Source organism: Garra rufa, chromosome 17 (assembly GCF_049309525.1).
Source record: "Garra rufa chromosome 17, GarRuf1.0, whole genome shotgun sequence".
Lineage (NCBI taxonomy): Eukaryota > Metazoa > Chordata > Actinopteri > Cypriniformes > Cyprinidae > Garra > Garra rufa.
The window spans coordinates 584,384-605,014 of record NC_133377.1 but is presented as its reverse complement, the minus strand read 5'-3'; the positions used below and the strand labels follow the sequence as shown (position 1 = coordinate 605,014).

General features: G+C 41.5%; 1 pseudogene; it reads right to left on the bottom strand.

The window, feature by feature from the left end:
- Positions 1-406: 406 nt before the first annotated feature.
- On the bottom strand, positions 407-6,962 carry LOC141290209 (E3 ubiquitin/ISG15 ligase TRIM25-like; annotated as a pseudogene).
- Between the last annotated feature and the right edge of the window lie 13,669 nt (positions 6,963-20,631).

Genomic DNA, 20,631 nt, shown 5'->3' with positions numbered 1-20,631 from the left:
AACAAATGGTCAAAACAGAGTAACATATATAATTTTGATATATATTGTTAACATATATGGTCATATCATATAATACAATATACCATTTTAATAAATATTGTAAACATATATGGTCATAACATGCAATACCAAGTTAACCATATATATACTTTCAATATATGTTTATATACAAATTGTACTATGGGAAATTCATATATGTTATAAACATATATCTACAAATATCCAGAAGATGGATATATGTGATAATAATATATTGCCCTATATTTAACATATATGAGAGTAGCACTTCTGATATAGGGACATATATGTCATATATTACATTTCCGTATGGGTCAGTAAAGATCCTCTCACTGTCCTCCACTGCTGTCTGTGCAGAGCGCTGTTAGACACACATCACAATCAGCTCTTACTGCTTCCTCATAGCCTGAGAGACACAGCGGCTTCAGTGGGACTGAAAGAGGAGAGTCCAAACCGAGTCTCAAACTTCTCTTCTTCTCCAAACTCACCTTAGGAGACTCCACAGCCTCTCTCAGCTGCTGAAGATCTTTCTGTCTCTGCTGGATTCTCTGCTGGAGTTTACTCTGTGTCTCCTTTAGGTGTTTCTGGAGGAGAGAGAAAAAAAAAAAAAAAAAAAAACACTTACAATACTACATAGAGATATCACAAGTTGCCTGTTTGATTAAATAATTTTCTTATTTAAAGCATTTGTCAGAGTTTTAAGATCATTAGTTGAATTTAGGTTAGACATGTCCTCACACATAAAGAGGAACAGCAAATATGATGCATGTTCAGTTATTGTAGAAATCTTGGTTGATGTGACAAACTGAGCAAAGTTCAGCTTGTGGCTCAAATGCACAGAGCTGTCATGTAGTAACTCCCGATGGGAGTGTAGATCACATGATGCACTTATGATAACAGCTGGGTACTGCAGTGAGAAGGAACACTTGAAGTGTCAGCATTAATACATCAATGAGTCGTTTTAGGTCATGCCTTTTTTTTTGTCCTCTCTGCTGCAGTTGATACAGTCTCATGATTTTTATGTTCATGCATTGCACACAACATGCAAACACATCGCTGATCAGTACGACAGAAAACCAATAGAGGCATATCATGTTGACGGCAGATCATCTGCTGCAGTTGTCCAGTGGCATCAGTCACTTTGTGTCTCTTTCCGAAACTCCTCATGACGCTCAAAATGAGTTTGACAGTAAGACTCCAGACACACCAGACAGGACTTGACAGCTTTGTGTTTTCTTCCAGTACAGATGTCACACTCCACGTCTCCAGGTCCAGCAGGAACAGCAGCTTGTAGTTTGGTCTTCTTCAGTTTCTCCACCACTTCAGCCAGCATGGTGTTTTTGCCTAAAGTAGGTCTTGGACTGAAGGTCAGTCTGCACTGAGGGCAGCTGTAGACTCTTTTCTGATCCTCTTGATCCCAGCAGTCTGTAATGCAGCTCATACAGTAACTGTGTCCACAGGGAATGGCCACTGGATCCTTCAGGAGATCCAGACACACTGGACAGCTGAACTGCTCCACTGAAAAACACTGGCTTCAGCCATTTCACTGCATCTACAGGAATACAGACACACAAATTAAGCTCAATGGCAGATCAGTTTCAGTTTCTGTTAACTGTTTCCTGGTTTTGTGTTTGAGAGATGTGTGCAAATAAACTTCCTAAAATATCCAATAGGAGTCTCAAACATAAACTTTAGAGTTAGTGAGAACAGAAAGTTGCTGTGAGTTGTTAGATTTACATTTAGTCATTTAGCAGATGCTTTTATCTAAAGGGAATTACAAATGGGGACAATGGAAGCAATCAAAATCCACAAAAAAGCAATGATATGCCAGTGCTATGAAAAGTCTCAGTAAGTGTAATGCAGTAGCAAGGTTCTTTTTTTTTTGTTAATTACATAATAAATAGAAAACAGATAGAGTAGAAAAAGAATAGAGCAATGTAGTGTGAATGGCATTTTATGTTAATTATACAATAAATAAAAAGAAAACAAATAAATAGATTGCAAAAGAATAGAAAAGCTAGTGTTTTTTTTTTTAAGAAAACAAGCAGAAAATGAATAAAGTGCAAGTCTTAAAGGGTCAAGTTTTTTTTTTCTTAAAGAGTAGAATTAGAATAGAGAGTGCTAGAGTAAGGGGGTCAAATAAAGATAGAAAATATGTGTTTTTAGCCGTTTCTTGAAGATGGCTAAGCGCTCATCTGTTGGAATTGAGTTGAGCAAGTCATTCCACCAAGAGGGTACATTAAAGGTAAAAGTCAGTGAAAGTGAGTGTGTGGCTCTTTGGGATGGCACATTAATGCACCGTTCACTTGCAAAATGCAAGCATCTAGAGGCATATAAGTCTGAAGTAGTGAATTTACACTCTAAAAACTCCTGGGTTATTTCTTTAACCCATTTTCTGGGTTATTTGTGTTGGGTTAAAATTATGGGTTATTTTTTCAGAGAGTAACCATTTTCTGGGTTATAGGGCTAATATTTTGACCCAACTCCTGGGTTGTTTAGGTTTATGGGTTATTTTTCAAAGAGTAACCCATGTTCTGGGTTCACGACCCTTCCCCCCGCCCCCGCTGTTGTTCTGGTATTTTCTCACAACAGTCGTTTGAAATAACCGTCACTTGAACTTCACGCTCGATCCTTTTTGGCCTGGGCTTCTTCGGTACAACTTCGTCGCGTATTCAAGGTAAGCAAGTATTTTCAGTGTCAATGTAACGTAAACTTTTCTGTGTCCATGTCCCCGTTAGTAGTTTAGCACCGTTTGCTGAAAAAATGACCATGGCTTATCATGGTAATTCTGTGGTTAGCATGTAGTCACCTGCAGATATGTAACTAGTTTAAAGTCCGTGTAAAGTGAAAGTAAATGTGTTTTGAGTTTTTCAGACTAAAGAAGAAAGTGTAATTAACCACCCAGCCAAATTTGAATGATTAAAAATAACGATAAATTCATGAAATTCGATGTCAAAATGGTTGAAATGCTTTTTACACATCGTTGAGAAATACATGTATGACCTAAATGACTGAATTCATTTTACACGGTGTTTAAATTCTATTTTTCATAAATTGTGCTGTACTTATCTCATTGTTTTAATACTCGTGGTAATACGATAAGTATAGTGCAGCTAGTGGAGACTTCATGCCGCGTTAAGGGGGTCGTACACCGGACGAGAAGCCGCCCTCGCTGCGTCTAGGACAACTCGAGGTATCGCGTACTTTATCAGTTTATGGCCAAGCAATATTGTTACGTTTAAGGATATTATGGGTTTAGATAATGCCAGTACTATGTTATGATTGTACTGTATAATTAAAGACCATTGCTGAGACTGCAGTCTTAACACTTACTGTCTGTTAACTAAATTAAATGAGAATATCACCTGAAAATCCAATAACATCAGCAATTTTTCATTCAAGTAGCCGATTTCTGTAAATTAATGTAAAACTAAATTTATGTTGCAGCACATGGTGAAGTCAGTATATACATTAAAGACGATTTGTGAGAAAGAAGAGTAAATTTAATATAAGACTATGTACATTTACGCGCTCAAGTTTGTTATTTCAAATGTAGGCGCGCGGCATGCACACCGCAGGTCATGTGACATGAACTAACCAATTAGCTTCATCCTTTCCCTTAATAGCATTGAAAGCACTTCCAAGTCGGAGAAACAGTTTATCATAGCTGTACAGGAATAAATATTTTTAAATAAATTTAATAACAGAGCTACTGCAAATGATTTTTAATGCTGAAAATCCATTTATCCTTTCCTGAATCTTCCGCGTGTTTATGGAGAGCGCAGGTCATGGTTGCTTAGCAACGGCACACGCTTCCGGAGCGCAAGCGCACGAGCGCTTTATTGATAGGAGGAAAGCGGCGCGCCTAGCGTTTTCCACGCGTTTTTAGGCGCGACATGTGAACGGCCCCATAAAGAATAATGTGTTTGTATTTTAAATACCCTTCTCGTCCAGTGTGCAACCCCCTTTAGCCGCGGCTAGAGCGACGAGGCAACACAATAGTTGAGTTATGTTAACCAGCTGCGCTGTGCTTATCATATTATACAGTGCTCTACTGGCTTAAGTAGTAATAGTTAAAGAAACGTGTCAGGTCTTCAAATTGTTGCTAACTTCTATTGCTATGTTTTCTCCAGGTCATTTTAAATGGACAGCTTTGTCGCTGATAAGCTAACTGAGTGGCGGCTGTCTGAGCTGATAGAGAATTTTAGAGGTGAGTGTTTTACTCTTAACTGCCCTCACATCATCTCTCTATACCTAAACATTTTTTTCTTTAATACGTTTTAAATGTGTCAGTGCAAGATTTTGTGACAGTCACAACTTCTTTTACAGTGGGGAATGCATATCTATAATAACCCTTTTAGTTAAAAGATACTTGTGCCTTGTCTTTTAGCTGTTATGCATAATAATGGGCCAGATATTCACCTTTGCATTAATGTCATTATTACACTTGTTAATGAAAGAAAAGATAGACAGTATAGACTGTATGGAACTCATATGGAAACTGATGCTCATTTAACTTGATGCTTTTTTTTTTTTTTTTACAAAGATGTGAATGCACTTAATAAGAAAATGGTGTCTAATGAGATGAGTGGGTCATACAAGACATAATATATTGTATGTGTACATGTATCATTTCCGTTAATTTTGCTTTTAGCCCTTTTAACCCCCTAGTTGTTCCTTATCTGTACCTGATGTGTGTTATCTCTACTGCAAAACTTTGTAAAAGATTAAAAATGTCTGTTCATTTTCATTTACATATTTCTATAGTCGTTTTATTTTTTCACACACATACTGATACCTAGAATATTGTTAACCTACAGATGCCAAAGGGGAACTAGCGCTAACACTTCTACCCAACATGGTGCCACAGGCCGTCTACAGGGTTGGGAAGAAGACTGTCCAGCACTCCATTGAAGTGTCCCGGACAGCGTCCATACACCAAATGCCTGTAAGTACAATGGACCAGTTTCTCAGCACCACTCTGAGAGAGAATATTCTTAATTCTAACTATGCTGTACAGGTGAAAGATGGCAATCCAAGTGACATGTTTCATGTGAAAGCTAAAGGGTGAATCCTGATTTAAAAAAAAAAAAAAAAAACCTCCAAGGTTCCTCGCAGTTGTATTTCAGTTTTGAGTGATGCCATCTATGGTAGCTAGAAAGTGAAGTTGAAGATGTTAAGTTTTATTACTCTGAGTGGTTCTCAATCCACATTTTCTTTTACACATTCATGACCCACTCAAAATGAACACATCAATTAAGAACCACAGTTCATTTGGCTTCCTTGTACAGTTAGTGTCAGCATTATAACACAAACTGGTAGTCTATTATCTTGCTTACAGTTCACCTTCTACACAATATTCACATTCTTTTGTGTATCTTTCTGTCTCTGTCTGTTTTAGGTTGGAACAAATATGGTGGAATACCTCTTGCAATCAAAGCCATTCCTCTCTGTCCTGGCGCTGGGAGACCCCCAGCAATGTGCTTCTCAGGCATTTGTGATATTAGCTGGTCAGGCACTCTGTTTCGGGCAGTTGACGTGTGTTTCAAGGCATTTTATGTTCTTGATATCAACTACCCCAAGCAGTGTGCTCCCGCATGGGAGTTTCTGCAGCAAGTTGTATATCAGATTGAGGGATCTGAATCAAAACCTGTCAAATTTCTTAAGACTGCCTTGCTTAATTGCAGAACTGTTTAATCGTGTTAAGCTGCAGTAAATGACACAACCAATGTTTAAAGCCTCAAGTTCAATCCAGTTATTGAATGTTGTCAAATGTTTGAGAGAGAATAAGTTGTTTATTTTTCTATTTTTTAAATGTCTAATTGTTATACAATGTTATTACAGTGTGACCTAAAATAAATAGGTCCAAGTGTGTGTTTTTTTTAAATTGAATTTAATTTAATGCAATAAAAATGTAAAAGTGCTTGAAGTGTGTAAGTGTTTTAATTTCTGAAATAAGGCATACTGGCATAGTTACCCAAGTTAGGTTATTTTTGACCTCTGACCTTTGGTTAAAAAGGGACCTACTAATTTCTGGGTTATTTCAACCCAGATATTTGGGTTGTTCTTTTGACCCAGAAGTTGGGTTATATTAACTACAATGTTGGGTTATTGTAACCCAGCATTTGGGTCAGGTATTTAACCCAGAAGTTGGGTCAAAAAGAATAACCCATTTTTCTGGGTTGAAATAACCCAGAAATTAGTTGGTCCCTTTTTAACCCAGGATTTGGGTCAAAAATAACCCATTATGGGTTAGTTTTGACCCAGGAGTTTTTAGTGTGTAGGTAAAGGGGTGCGTGCATAAATATTTACTTTTTAGCTAATTTGACAGTTGTGTGACGCCACACACTGCATTTTGCGTGCTTTGCTTATCAGCTTGTGTACATCAGCTATAAAGGTGAATATTGAATGTTTAACATTAAATTAATTACATACATGTACATGTACTTCATATACATCCTTAATCTCTAATTCCATTCTGCTCTTCTCTCTTGTGTTCTGTTGTGTTTCTTTGTCAGAACACAGCACTGTTTATATTCTGGTATCGGTGTTTGGTATTGGCATTTTAATGAGCACGAGTACAGGAGCACAGTATCAGGCCGATACCGATACCGATACCAGTAATACCAGATACCTGGAATTTTAATTTCACACAGTGTTTACAGATTTAATGGGTAAGCTAACTGTGAGTTGACATTGGCAAATGTTCACTCAAAAAAAAAAATGGTTTTGTGCCATTGTTGGTTTTATTTAAATATTTTATTTTAAAACAACATATATTTTTTGTTTGCCAAAACACTATTGTATTGTGCTTAACTTAAGCTGTTTAATTACCCACTTAATTATGAATTGTTAAAGTAACGCAAAGGGTTTAATTTCACCATTCAAAAACAGGATGTGACAATTTCGAAAGTATTTGATGAAGACACGTCCTGATTGATCATTATTACAGACACCTGATGTTAATAAGCAGAATCACCAAAAGAGGAAAAAAATAAATAAAAATTAAGCAACCATTATAGTGGTCAATGTTTGCATTAGTTGGGCTCTTGACCCTTAAATCTTCAATGCTAGATTTTGTTTGGCTGCTTTTACTGAGTTATAACAGCCAGACAAGCCAAGAAGACAAAGTCATCAAGTAGCATTGACTGTACTTAAAATAGCTATCATCCTATAGTGACTTAAGTACTTGACTTAGGTTTTCCTTACAGATTTCAATAGAACTGTGAACAAAAGATCAGTCAGTTTTGGCTTTATAAGACAGATGAAGAAAGAAAAATAAAAGCTATTTTGCTTTTAGCCACACAGAGATGAAGAATCAGTGTGAGAATCACAAGAACGGTGACCACCAAAAAAACATGTTGTGGCCAATCAGAACTCATCCATGACTCCCATCATGCATTGCGACATGAATAAATTATGAGCTGTTTGGTCTATTTTTTAGTAAACCAAAACAAGCTGACCAAACTTAATGGTTTTAAGTTAAAGGACATTGATTACATTGATTTGGTTTTGACATTACTATTTCACATTGATTTTCCTAGTTCAATTGTGTTGTCTTAACAGAATAGTTTTGAATAGATTGAAAAAAAAAAAAAAAAAACATTGTCCATAATTGAATTGAGTTAGTTTAAAGAATCATTTTTTGAGTGTTGTAGCTGATCAGTGATCTGATGTCTGTGCTCTTGCAGGTATCTGGAGATGTTGTTGGAGTACCTGCAGGAATACATGGATCGGGTCAAGCCTCTGCTGGATCAGAATGAGCTCTATGGAAAGATCTTGGCAGAGTTTGAGAAAAAGTGGGAGAGTGGAATGTTTCCAGGCTGGCCGGTGGGTTTGTGTTTGAGAGACAACATCAATGAGCTCTATTATTATTACATGTATTTGAGAGTTTTGATTGCAACAGGGTCTGCATATTTTTCAAAAATATCAATTTATGACCTTTCATTGTTAGTGTTATAATAATGAAGGTAGCATAGAATATTTATAAAAGATTTCTATTATCTATAACATCTACATAATCCTGCTGTCCTCTATTAAATCATGTGAGTGCCTGAGGAATGAATCAAGGTGTTTTCTAAATGTGTGTGTTACAGAGACGAGTAGTGCTCTGACTCACGCTGGAGCCCATCTGGATCTGTCTGCCTTCTCTTCCTGGGAGGTCAGTTTCTCTTGTTCTTGCCTGTTACAAATGTGACTTTCATGTTTTCTTAGTTAATAATGTTTTCATTAATAATGTCAAACTGATTTCCAGTTCAGGAATAATGTGTTAAATGGCTACAGGATCTGGTTTTCACTTTAACTGTAGTTTCACATTTAACTGGATTACAAATAAAACATTCATATAACTGTCAGTCTCTGATTCTTGAGTCTGTTTCGTATCATCCAGACGTGAGATTTTTGTGTGTGTTTTGTTTGTAGCACACTAGAAGAGAGGGCTCAGTGTCTGTTCAGCACTAATTGCAAATCTCTGTAGTCACTGGACCCCAAAGGCCAAGGGACCAAAGTAAGGTTATCTCTATTTGATACAATGTAATGCAATGCATTCAGGTTTTGATAAAGCTCAGAATCAAGTGACTTATTCACAAAATATTAGTCTTTTCTTATAAATATAGCCCTACTTTGTAAGAATTAGTTGCCTGTTAAATGTAACTTATTTATTTATTTTTAATCTATCTATCAATCTGTCTTGCACAACAAACACAACAATGCTTTTCTTGAATGCATTTAGCACAAAAATGCTTTTCTTGAATGCATTTAGCACAACAATGCTTTTCTTGAAGCTCAGATTTATGAATATGTGAAGATCTTGGGGGTTTTGTGTTTGTCCTCCTCACATTTCACATTTATATATAGAATACGCAAAATTAAAACCACTAACAGGTCAAGTTAATAAATAGATTATATCGTTGCAGTGGCACCTGAAAAGGATGAGATATATTAGTTCACTAGTTCGCTTTTGCATATAATAAACAGCGTAAAAGTTAAGCGTGTTTGGCATGCTGTCCGGGAGAGGGCTCCGAGCTCGGTAGTCATTCCCGAGCCCGGGGCACTCCCCCTGCCCAGGGAGAGGGGTCCGAGCTCGGCCTTTGGCCCGAACCCAATAGCGCTCCCCCCCTGGCTGGAGGTGAGGAGAAAATAAACAGGGGGGGTGGGAGGGATGCTGGAATCAGAGATAGCTGAAGGTAGGACTGCTTGGTTATTTAAAGGGACTGTAGTAATGGGATAGGGAGAGTGATTGGATAGGGAGTGATTGCTGATGATGAATTGGCCGTGTTAATTATCTGCGCGAGCTCCTCCTGAAATTTGTTAATGAAACATCACTTCACTAGTTCGCTTTTGCATATAATAAACAGCGTAAAAGTTAAGCGTGTTTGGCATGCTGTCCGGGAGAGGGCTCCGAGCTCGGTAGTCATTCCCGAGCCCGGGGCACTCCCCCTGCCCAGGGAGAGGGGTCCGAGCTCGGCCTTTGGCCCGAACCCAATAGCGCTCCCCCAAAGTGCAAAATAACTGCAGGACAGCAGCCAGGTGGCCCCCCAAAAAGCTTAACTTGAGCTGGAGGGATGCTGGACGATTAGCGGCGGGGAAGCGCGGGAGGAGCTGCTGCGGGCACTGCTAGGGAAGGAAAAGCAAAGAGAACCTTATGTGGGGTGGCATTTAGGGGGAATGAAGAATGGCGTTTTCTTGGGGGTGGGTACTGCTGTGGCGTAGGGGAAACATGCTAGGTGCTCTAGGATGTGTGGGCTTTGCTGCGCTAAAGGGGACTGAGCGGGGGCTGCCGCGTGAAAGGGGGAATAAGCGGGGCGCTCTAGACAGAGCGGGCATTGTTGCGGCATGGGGAAATAAGCAGGGCGTTCTAGTGTGAGCGGGCATTGCTGCGTGAAAGGGGGAATAAGCGGGGCGCTCTAGTCAGAGCGGGCATTGTTGCGGCATGGGGAAATAAGCGGGGCGCTCTAGTCAGAGCGGGTATTGCTGCGGCATGGGGAAATAAGCGGGGCGCTCTAGTCAGAGCGGGCATTGCTGCAGCGTGGGAAAGTAAGCAGGGGCTGCGGCGAGAGCGGGCATTGCAGTGCGTGCGGGCGCTACTGTGGCATGGGGGAATAAGCGGGGCGCTCTAGCAAGAGCGGGCAATGCAGTGGCGTGGGGAAACGAGCAGGGGCTGCGGTGAGAGCGGGCATTGCAGTGCGTAAAGGGAAGGAGCGGGGCGTTCTAGAATGAGCAGGCGTTGCTGCCTAATGGGGGGAGCGAGCGGGGTGGCTTTAGCATGAGCGGGCGTTGCTGTTCTGTAAGGGGAATAAGCGGGGGCTTGAACAGGAGCCATGCGATGTTGAGCGTGACGCGAAAAGCAGGGCGAGCACTGCTGTGCGTAAGGGGGGCTCCAGCGGGGGCGCACATTGCTGCGTGTATAGGGGATAAGCGGGGGCTTGAACAGGAGCCATGCGATGTTGAGCGTGACGGGAAAAGCGGGGCGAGCACTGCTGTGCGTAAGGGGGGCTCCAGCGGGGGCGTGCATTGCTGCGCGCATAGGGGATAAGCGGGGGCTTGAACAGGAGCCATGCGATGTTGAGCGTGATGGGAAAAGCGGGGCGAGCACTGTTGTGCGTAAGGGGGGCTCCAGCGGGGGCGCGCATTGCTGCGCGTAGGGGAATAAGCTGGGGTTTTAACGAAGGCAGGATGTCCCAAGGAAAAGGGACGCAGAGGGGGTGGTTGAAGCGGCTAGAGATGGCGTGGACGGGGGTGGGCTGGCGGTAGAACGGGTTGGCCGATTAGGGTTTGGTGTGTTTCCCTGATAAAAGAGCGATCTGCTCGAATGTAGCTCTTGAAAGCTTCAGATGACCAGCGGCCGAGCGCTTGGATCTGCTGTTGGGAGAGACCTTTTTTGGGCGGCTGTAGTTGCTGCGCCTATGCGAAATGAATGGCTGGAGAAGTTATCAGCTGGGGTACCAGAGAGAAGCAAGACAGACTTCAGGTGCTTTTGGAACCAGAAGCGTGTGGCAGGGCGGTTGGCATCATCAGTAAAGAGGGGGTCAGAGGGGAGGGAGGATTGGGATTTCCTGTGGCAAAGGAAGGCTAGGAGGGTTTGGAATGGTTGGAGGGGAGTTTGGAGGTTAAAAATATAAATGAAATGGCCCTTCTTTATTTGGTCTGTCTTGCTTTGTTTAATAAAGTAAGAGATGGTATCGCCGTCTAGCACGGTTAGGTCGGAGATGGTGGGGTGAATGGCTGGGTTAAAACTGGATGTAATGGCGAGCTCAGAGCATCTGAGGAAACTGAAAAAAGCCAGGATGAACATGGCGTCCAGTGTGCGGGCAGTGTGGATGGAATGGTAGCCTTTGCGGAGGGAGGAGATGCATTTGGTCAAAATATTTAAAGTGATAGGTTGTCTGGGGTCTGGGCGGTTGGGCTGGGTTTTTTGGATGCCTTTGATGAGAAGGGAGGTCTGGGAATTAGCTATATGAGGGGAAGGCGAGCCGTGAAACAGTTTATGAAAAAACTGAATACCGCTAAGGTATGCTTTGATGGAGCTAGCTTGGAGGTTTTTATGGGAATTGAGGTGGGAGATAAATGAGGTGACAGTGAGCAGGGAAAAATCGGGGAAAGGTAAGCTGTAGGCGGCGTGGAAAGTTTTAAAGCATTTCCACGCTGTAAGATAGGATTGGAGAGTCCTGAGGGAGACTGCTTGGAGAATGGAGTCGATGGATGCTTCGAGAAGAGGCCTTAGGGGGAGGGTTATGGGAATATCAGTTCTGAATAAGGAGGGACTGGGGTTGGGAGCGGGTCCGCTTCTGGAGCCAGCGATCTGAATTTCTGAAAAAACAAAACGAGAGAGAGAGTCAGCGATTTGATTCTTTGACCCGGGGATGTGTTTTGCAGTTATGATAAATTGGTCACGAGCTGAAATCCAAATCAAACATCTGAGCAAAGGCATGAGTACGGGGGAGTGGGAACGGCCTTTGTTAATGCAGTGCACGGTAGCTGCGTTGTCGTATTGGACGACGATGCTGGTGGCGGACCATTCTTTGCCCCATAGGGAAGCTGCGGCCACTAATGGGTAAAGCTCAAATAGTGCTGAGGATGATAGCTGGAGGGGTAAATTTGCCAACTCTGGGGGCCAGGTAGAAGCGAACCAGCGGCCCCGGAGGAAACCTCCAAAGCCGACGGAGAGGGCGGCGTCAGTATATAATTCGATATCAATTGGGGAAGAAACCAAATTGCTGTAAAAGAACGATAGCTGTTCCACTGTTTAAGGAAGGAAATCCATAAGCTGAGCTCCTTGCGGCAAGAATCAGTTATGGAAATGCGGTCCTCAAGGGCGTGGGCGGAGGAGGAGAGGGAGAGGAGATGGGAGATAAAGGGGCGGCCTTGTGGGATGATGCGCATCGCGGAATTTAGATGACCCAGAATGGATAGCAGCTCGCGTTTTGTACAGCTACAGTTTGTTAACAAAGTGGAAGCTACTAGAATTGTTCTGTCAATCTTTTCTTTGGGCAGGGAAGCCAGGAATTTTTGGGAATCTAAATTGATGCCCAAAAATTCGATGGAAGTGCTAGGACCCTCGGTTTTGTCTTGGGCCAGGGGAATCCCGAGCTCTGAGAAAAGCTTTGGGATGTCAAGAGGTGTGCGGCTGGGACGGAATCTGGGGGTGAGATGATTAAGAAATCGTCTAAAAGATGAATCAGATAGGGTAAACTGTAATTGTTGGAGAGGATCCAGCAAATTGCCTCCGACGGCGTGTCGAAGATTTTTTGGATTGCTTTTGCAACCAAATGTGAGGCGGACGGCGAAATAGAATTCATTTTTCCAGCAAATGCCAAATAAGTGCCAGAAATCTGGGTGGATGGGCATAACTTTGAAAGCAGAAGTAATATCGACTTTGGCCAACCAGGCGCCGCGACCTGCTTTTTTAATCAAGGTAGTGGCTTGGTCGACGTCGTGATAGTGAAGAGAAAACTCTTCGAGTGGAATGAGGCTGTTAATGCTAGGGAATGGGGAATTATGCGGAGATAAAAGATCAATTAGGAGGCGTTTTTTGCCTGAGAATTTTCTGGTGGCAACGCCGATGGGGCTGACTCGATAGATGCTAAAGGGAGGAACAGAAAAGGGGCCTATCATGAAATTTGAGTCTATTTCTTTTTAATTAGGCCGTCCACTATTTCGGGTTCGGTGAGAGCGGAGTGGAGATTTGGGCAGATGAGGTTTTGGGAGGGGAGGCTCAGGACGCCGGGTTGGAATCCATGTATGAGACCTGCTAGTATCTGGGTCCTGATGGAGTTGGAACCTGGGGGAGGTTCCTGCGCTAAAGCATTTGGCGGGGCTGGAAGGGGTGTGGCTGAGGCCAATGAGAAGGTAGGACGGGCCTGAGGAGGAGGGAGTCGGCTGCTGGAGTGGGCGAGCTCGTGCTGCTGCGGCGGCTTGTGGAGGCGATGGCCGGCTCTCTGACAGCATGAGCAGCGAGCTCCCGCTTCGAGGATCGAGCGGGATGGGCGTGGCTGGAGACTGCGGTGTCCGGGGCGTGGCCCAAGCTCGGTGACGGCCTTCTGCTGCGTCCTGACGTGGAGTAGGGGGCTCTGCGGCCCGAGCGCGCTCTGCCTGAGGCCCTTGCAGAGCTCGGCTACGGTCCATTTTCCCTTGGCTGGGGCGCAGGAGAAGGCTGAAGCGTAAGAAGACGCTGGGGAAGATGCCCGACATCTGGAAGATGGTGGAGACGGCGTAAGCTGGCGTCTCGGAGCAGCGTTGTTTTTTGACAACCATCTTAGATTTAGTCTTATGGACTAAAATGCTTGTTAGTTTTAGTCCAATTTTAGTCGACGAAAGCCAAAAAGGTTTTAGTCTAGTTTTAGTCTAAAAAGGGGAAAAAGTCTTTTAACAAATTAATGTAGGTCGGTAAGTATTTTGCTGTTGGGTAGTGTCAGTTCTGAAAATAGCAGATCTAGTTCAACACAATGTGAGCTTCCGGATCGACTATTTTCACCAATAATTGCAATAAGGAATGTTTTAAAACATAAAAGACAAACAAGGATGGAATGCTAAAACGGCTTGCCATACTAGTATGGCAAAGAGTATTTAATGCTAAAACGGCTTGCCATAGCGGCATCAAAACGTTTAAGGTTTTGATTGGCATGCACAATAAGCAGAAATGTCATGCATTTTAAACGTCTGACGGACCACCCGTCTCATCAACGAAAACTCACGCACGTCTCGTCATGTTTTAGTCATCAACGAGCCATTTTTATCTCGTCATCGTCTCGTTATCGTCGTGAAAAAGTGGCGTCAACGAAATGATTTCGTCATCGTTGACGAAAACAACACTGCTTGGAGTGCGAGCAGCGGCGGTGTGTGAGGGCCTGTGGCCCCGTGATGCAGCCGCGGGCTCGATTGGTGGAACCTGCGGAGCGCTGGTGGCCTGAGCGGCGACCTGTATGGAGGCTGGATGAGCTGCGGGCTTGTCTGTATCTGAGGAATAATCCTCGGAGGACGAGTGAATCTCGGACATGTTGCGGCGATTGGGAGTGCCAATGCTGGAATCAGAGATAGCTGAAGGTAGGACTGCTTGGTTATTTAAAGGGACTGTAGTAATGGGATAGGGAGAGTGATTGGATAGGGAGTGATTGCTGATGATGAATTGGCCGTGTTAATTATCTGCGCGAGCTCCTCCTGAAATTTGTTAATGAAACATCACTTGTCGTTCCAGTTTACTTTTTTTTTCTTAGTAAATTAACATTAGTATTTTTTCTTTAGTCTTTTTTTTTTTTTACTGAGTGGTTTTATTCAATGGCATTGGTGTGAATTGTCTGCAGTGTTGCTGCTGGAAGCTGATGTGTTTTGTTGTGTGTTGCAGGAGCAAAGGCAGCTGACCCATGAGAACGTCCAGAGGAAGCAGGCACGCACAGGAGAGGAGCGTGATGAGGAGGATGAAGAGCAGCCCAGTGAGAGCGAGAGTGAAGATGAAGATAATGAGATCATATACAACCCCAAAAACCTGCCACTCGGCTGGGACAGACTTTGTTTTATTATAGTTATTTGTAGTGTTCATTAGCGATTAAATCAGAAAACTGTTTTCAAGATTCAAATCAGACAATGATACAGTATGATCTAATTGATTCCAGTCCTCCCAAAACACAATGAACAGTAGTGATCATTAAGACTGGGACATCTTTTTTTTTTTTGTATTTTAATTATTTTTATCACATGTTCAGTATCACACAGCTGTAGTGGTAAAACACTTATAGTGTGTCGTTAACTTTGTCTATAACTACTAGCCTTCTGTTCAAATCCGTGGCACAAGGTAATTGTTGGAGAGCTTTATTCTGATATTTATCCTGGTGTTTGTTTACAATTACCTTTTAATTTACAAAACAAAAAAAGTGATGTCCTTTGTGAAGTAAATATTTTAATAAAGGTTAATCATTAAAATTTGATTATGACAAGGATGATGCATAACACAACATATTGTAAGGATTAATTAGCTCAAATTTATAATGATTCAAATAAGGAATTGAATCGAAAGATTCAAAACTTGATTAAATTGATTCAGAATTAATAGATTACACTTCTTAACCATTCGTCCAGCAAAGTGGTCAATTCAGTATAATGTATTAACTCAAAAAGGTTTATATTATGCTCCTGGCCAAGATCACAAATAAACCAAAATATTACGTTAGGAAATTTTAAAGCTGAGGTAGCTTGATCTAAACACAGATAGAACTTTTGTGAACATAAAATTCAAGACACTTCTTTTAATGAAACAATGATTTATTGACTACTCTAAGACACAAAACTAATTTACTAAAACACAAACACACACACATACATTCACACTCACACTCACACTCATACAGTTCCGGGGATGAGAAATTACTGAATTGAAGAGAACCCCAAATGTTCTAGTATCTTAACTAGTTCTTAGATCGCAACCTTAGAAAATCACAAAAGCAGAGACTTAGCTTTAACTACTTAGGGAATATTTTGCACCAGTTTCAGCTAGAATGTGAGACCTTGTTTTACTTGTGTTTGTGCCGGGAACAGGGATTCCGGGGGCTCGTCTGAGCGAAAGTTCTGGTTGGTTGCTGGTCGATGACGTACTTTGGGAAATCCTTCGAAGTGGAGGAGTGGGTTGCTGGAGCCAGTCTTCGGTTGCCTGGTTACGCGGTTTGACGCGCTCAGAGCTCTTCTGCGTTGCGAGACTTTGAAGAGTTTGGCAGTCGCGAAGTTTTCAGTTTGTTCTGTAGAGTTTTGATGGCGCAATCGCGTGCTTGGTCAAGTCAAGTGGTCGAGCGCAGATGGAAAAACACTCCAACCACAAGAGGCGAAAGGCGTGAGGAGAGAGCTGAGTTCTCTGAGTTCGCTTAGTTCTGTTAGGAACATGAAGTTTTAAACGGGCCGCTAGGGCACGTCCCACGATGCTGGGATCCAATGGCATTGCTAAAGGGGCGGGTCTCGCCACCCCCTTTCTGTCCTGTAATTCCTTCTGGTAACTTACGTGACTTATTAGGATATGGATTTCTCTGCAATTTTTGTTATTAACTTCAATAAACTATTTCAATGCATAAAGTATACACAATATAATTTTCTCGTTCATTCAGACAAACTGCAATCGTCAAGGTCATTCATCCCATATCAAACAATAGTATATCGCTTGCATGCTAATACATTTGACAACTTCCTTTCCTAAAGGCATATAATGCATAGATTAAACTCCAATGCTCAAATAAAACACATCAAGCATGTAAAAGAAAACATGAAAACATATGATACTGTTTGCTCTAATAGTAATACTAATAAGCTGATCGTTTCTTAAAGATTGTCTATGCTCAATTGAGACATGCAGTGTGTTTGGAATGTCAGAGGGGAGGGGGACAGGAAATCTGAAAAATCATGTGAATCACGCTGGACGGATCATGTGCCTTGGATGCTCTGAGACAAAGAGCGTTTTTCCTCTCAGGATGCGTAAGACGCAGATCTCGACAAAAGCGGTCCAGACAATTGGTTGGTCATTTCGCTGTATTTTATGTTTGATTTAGCACAGGTTCCCTCTTATACTCCGAAAGTTCCCTTAGGCATTTGTGCGCATGTGCACTACTCATAAATGGTGCTTTATAGAGGACGCACAAAAATACTGAATAAAATCATTTATATTTAGGTTAAACGTAGGTTATAGCTTGTACTGCATGTTAGCTTGCAAATTATGCCCAAGAACATAATTTGTTTAGCTATATGTCTTGCTAACAAGAAACAATGCCTCTAACCACAGGTCACGTATACGAAAAATAATGCCCCGTTTAAGCCATTTCACTCCACTGAAGGGGTGGAGCGGAAAATGAAAATAAATACGGCCTTTTAAAATTTAAATGTTCCAGCGATTTCATTCCGTCAACCCCTTAGAACACACCAAGAGCTAAATGCAGGTGTTTGCGAGTAGTTTTATTTAAAACGGAGAGAGCTGCCTTCAGCCAGTGTTTTCTGTTGTACTGACATGAGAGTCAAGGCTCCGAGCTCTCGGTCTGCGAACTACATCACTGAGCCTCTTTTAAAAGCATTTAAATAAAAACACTCCAGCGACTGTACGCAATGTAAACATAATATCATTTTAAAGAGCTATATTAAGCGCATATGAGCTGCTTTATATGGTTTACGGATGAGCTTCAGGGCTGGCGTTTCTTCGTCCGTGTTCACAAAACTACATATTTTAAAGGCATTTAAAAAAAATAAAAAATAAAAACACTCCAGCGATTGAACAGTAATAGTAGATTAGTGTATTGAAAACGTTAAAATGCTTGCTTATTTGTGCTGCATTTTTGTGGAAACGAATTAGCTAGTAAAGACTGTTTCATGAATGTGGTCTCATCGTTTGAACCACATAGTTCAACAAAGCACGGCCGTTTTTAATGACCAACTAATAACTTCTGCTATTTACCTGATTAGAGTTCTCAAAAAAAAAAAGCAACTGTATAGCAACTAATCACTCATTTAATATTTTTTTTATTCCATGTCATTTCGCTGTATTTTCTGTTTGATTTAGCACGTTCCCTCTTACGTCATACTCCGAAAGTTCCCTTAGGCATGTGTGCGCACGCGCACTACTCATAAATGTTGATTTAATAGAGGACGCACAAAAATACTGAATAAAATCATTTATATTTAGGTTAGAGGTAGGTTATAGCTTGTACTGCATGTTAGCTAGCAAATTATGCCCAAGAACATCATTAATTAAGCCATATGTCTTACTTAAAAGAAACAATGCCTCTAACCACAGGTCACGTACGAAAAATAATGCTCCGTATAAAGAAGCCATTCCACTCCACTGAAGGGGTGGAGCGGAAAAATGAAAATAAATACGGCCTTTTAAAATTTAAATGTTCCATCGATTTCTTTCCGTCAACACCTTTGAACAAGAGCTAATTTCAGGTGTTTGCAAGCAGTTTCATTTAAAACGGAGAGAGCTGCCTTCAGCCAGTGTTTTCTGTTGTACTGACATGAGAGTCAAGGCTCCGAGCTCTCGGTCTGCGAACTACATCACTAAGCCTCTTTTAAAAGCATTTAAATAAAAACACTCCAGCGACTGTACACAATGTAAACAGAATATCATTTTAAAGAGCTATATTAAGCGCATATGTACGGTGGCCGAGAGAGGCCAACGCGCTGCAAACAAGAAAACACATGCAAACAGAAAAAAACGACAACAAATAAAGAAAACATCTTCATCAGTTTGACAACACAGGCGCTGCAAATCCTCGCAACGCAAACACAAATACGGAAACGCGCTGCAAATTCTCACAACACAACCAAACTCAGAAACGCGCTGCGAACACACGAGGGCGCTGCAAACTAACAAACGCGCTGCATATAACACGGTCCACAACGGAAATGTTTCAGGGGGACCTCAAAAAGTGACGAACTCATCTGGGACCTGATTATTTATATCACTATATTACCTGATTATTTATATCACTATCACCTTTAAGTGATACTATACTATCACTAAAAGGTGATAGTTCACCGATAACACCTCTGCTCTGACCAACAGCCACTGAAAAAATAATCAGGTCCCAGATGGGTTCATCACTTTTTGAGGTCCCCCTGAAACATTTCCGTTGTGGACCGTGCTATATGCAGCGCGTTCGTGTGTTCGCAGCGCGTTTCTGAGTTTGGTTGTGTTGTGAGAATTTGCAGCGCGTTTCCGTATTTGTGTTTGCGTTGCTAGGATTTGCAGCGCCTGTGTTGTCAAACTGATGAAGATGTTTTCTTAATTTGTTGTCGTTTTTTCTGTTTGCATGTGTTTTCTTGTTTGCAGCGCGTTGGCCTCTGTCGGCCACCGTACATATGAGCTGTTTTATGTGGTTTACGGATGAGCTTCGGGGCTGGCGTTTCTTCGTCCGTGTTCACAAAACTACACGTTTTAAAGGCATTAAAAATATAAAAAATAAAAAAACACTCCAGCGATTGAACAATAATAGTAGATTAGTGTATTTAAAACGTTAAAATGCTTGCTTATTTGTGCTGCATTTTTGTGGAAACGAATAAGCTAGTAAAGACTGTTTCATGAAAATGGTCTCATCGTTTGAACCACGTTAGTTCAACAAAGTACGGCTGTTGTTAAAGACCTCACCAACTAATAACTTCTGCTATTTAACTGATTAGAGTTCTCGAAAAATGCAACTGTATTGAACAGAGCACCTAATCACTCATTTAATATTTTTTTCCCCTGTCATTTCGCTGTATTTTATGTTTGATTTAGCACGGGTTCCCTCTTACGTCATACTCCCTCTTATACTCCAAAGTTCCCTTAGGCATTAGTGCGCATGCGCACTAATCATAAATGGTGCTTTATAGAGGACGCACAAAAATAGTGAATAAAATCATTTATATTCAGGTTAAACGTAGGAAATAGCTTATACTGCATGTTAGCTTGCAAATTATACCCAAGGACATAATTTATTAAGCCATATGTCTTACTAACAAGAAACAATGCCTCTAACCACAGGTCACGTACGAAAAATAATGCCCAGTTTAAGCCATTCCACTCCACTGAAGGGGTGGAGCGGAAAAAATGAAAATAAATACGGCCTTTTAAAATTTAAATGTTCCAGCGATTTCATTCTGTCAACCCCTTAGAACACACCAAGAGCTAATTTCAGGAGTTTGCAAGCAGTTTAATTTAAAACGGAGAGAGCTGCCTTCAGCCAGTGTTTTCTGTTGTACTGACATGAGAGTCAAGTCTCCGAGCTCTCGGTCTGCGAACTACATCACTAAGCCTCTTTTAAAAGCATTTAAATAAAAACACTCCAGCGACTGTACACAATGTAAACAGAATATCATTTTAAAGAGCTATATTAAGCGCATATGAGCTGTTTTATGTGGTTTACGGATGAGCTTCGGGGCTGGCGTTTCTTCGTCCGTGTTCACAAAACTACACGTTTTAAAGGCATTAAAAATATATAAAATAAAAAAACACTCCAGCGATTGAACAATAATAGTAGATTAGTGTATTTAAAACGTTAAAATGCTTGCTTATTTGTGCTGCATTTTTGTGGAAACGAATAAGCTAGTAAAGACTGTTTCATGAAAATGGTCTCATCGTTTGAACCACGTTAGTTCAACAAAGTACGGCTGTTG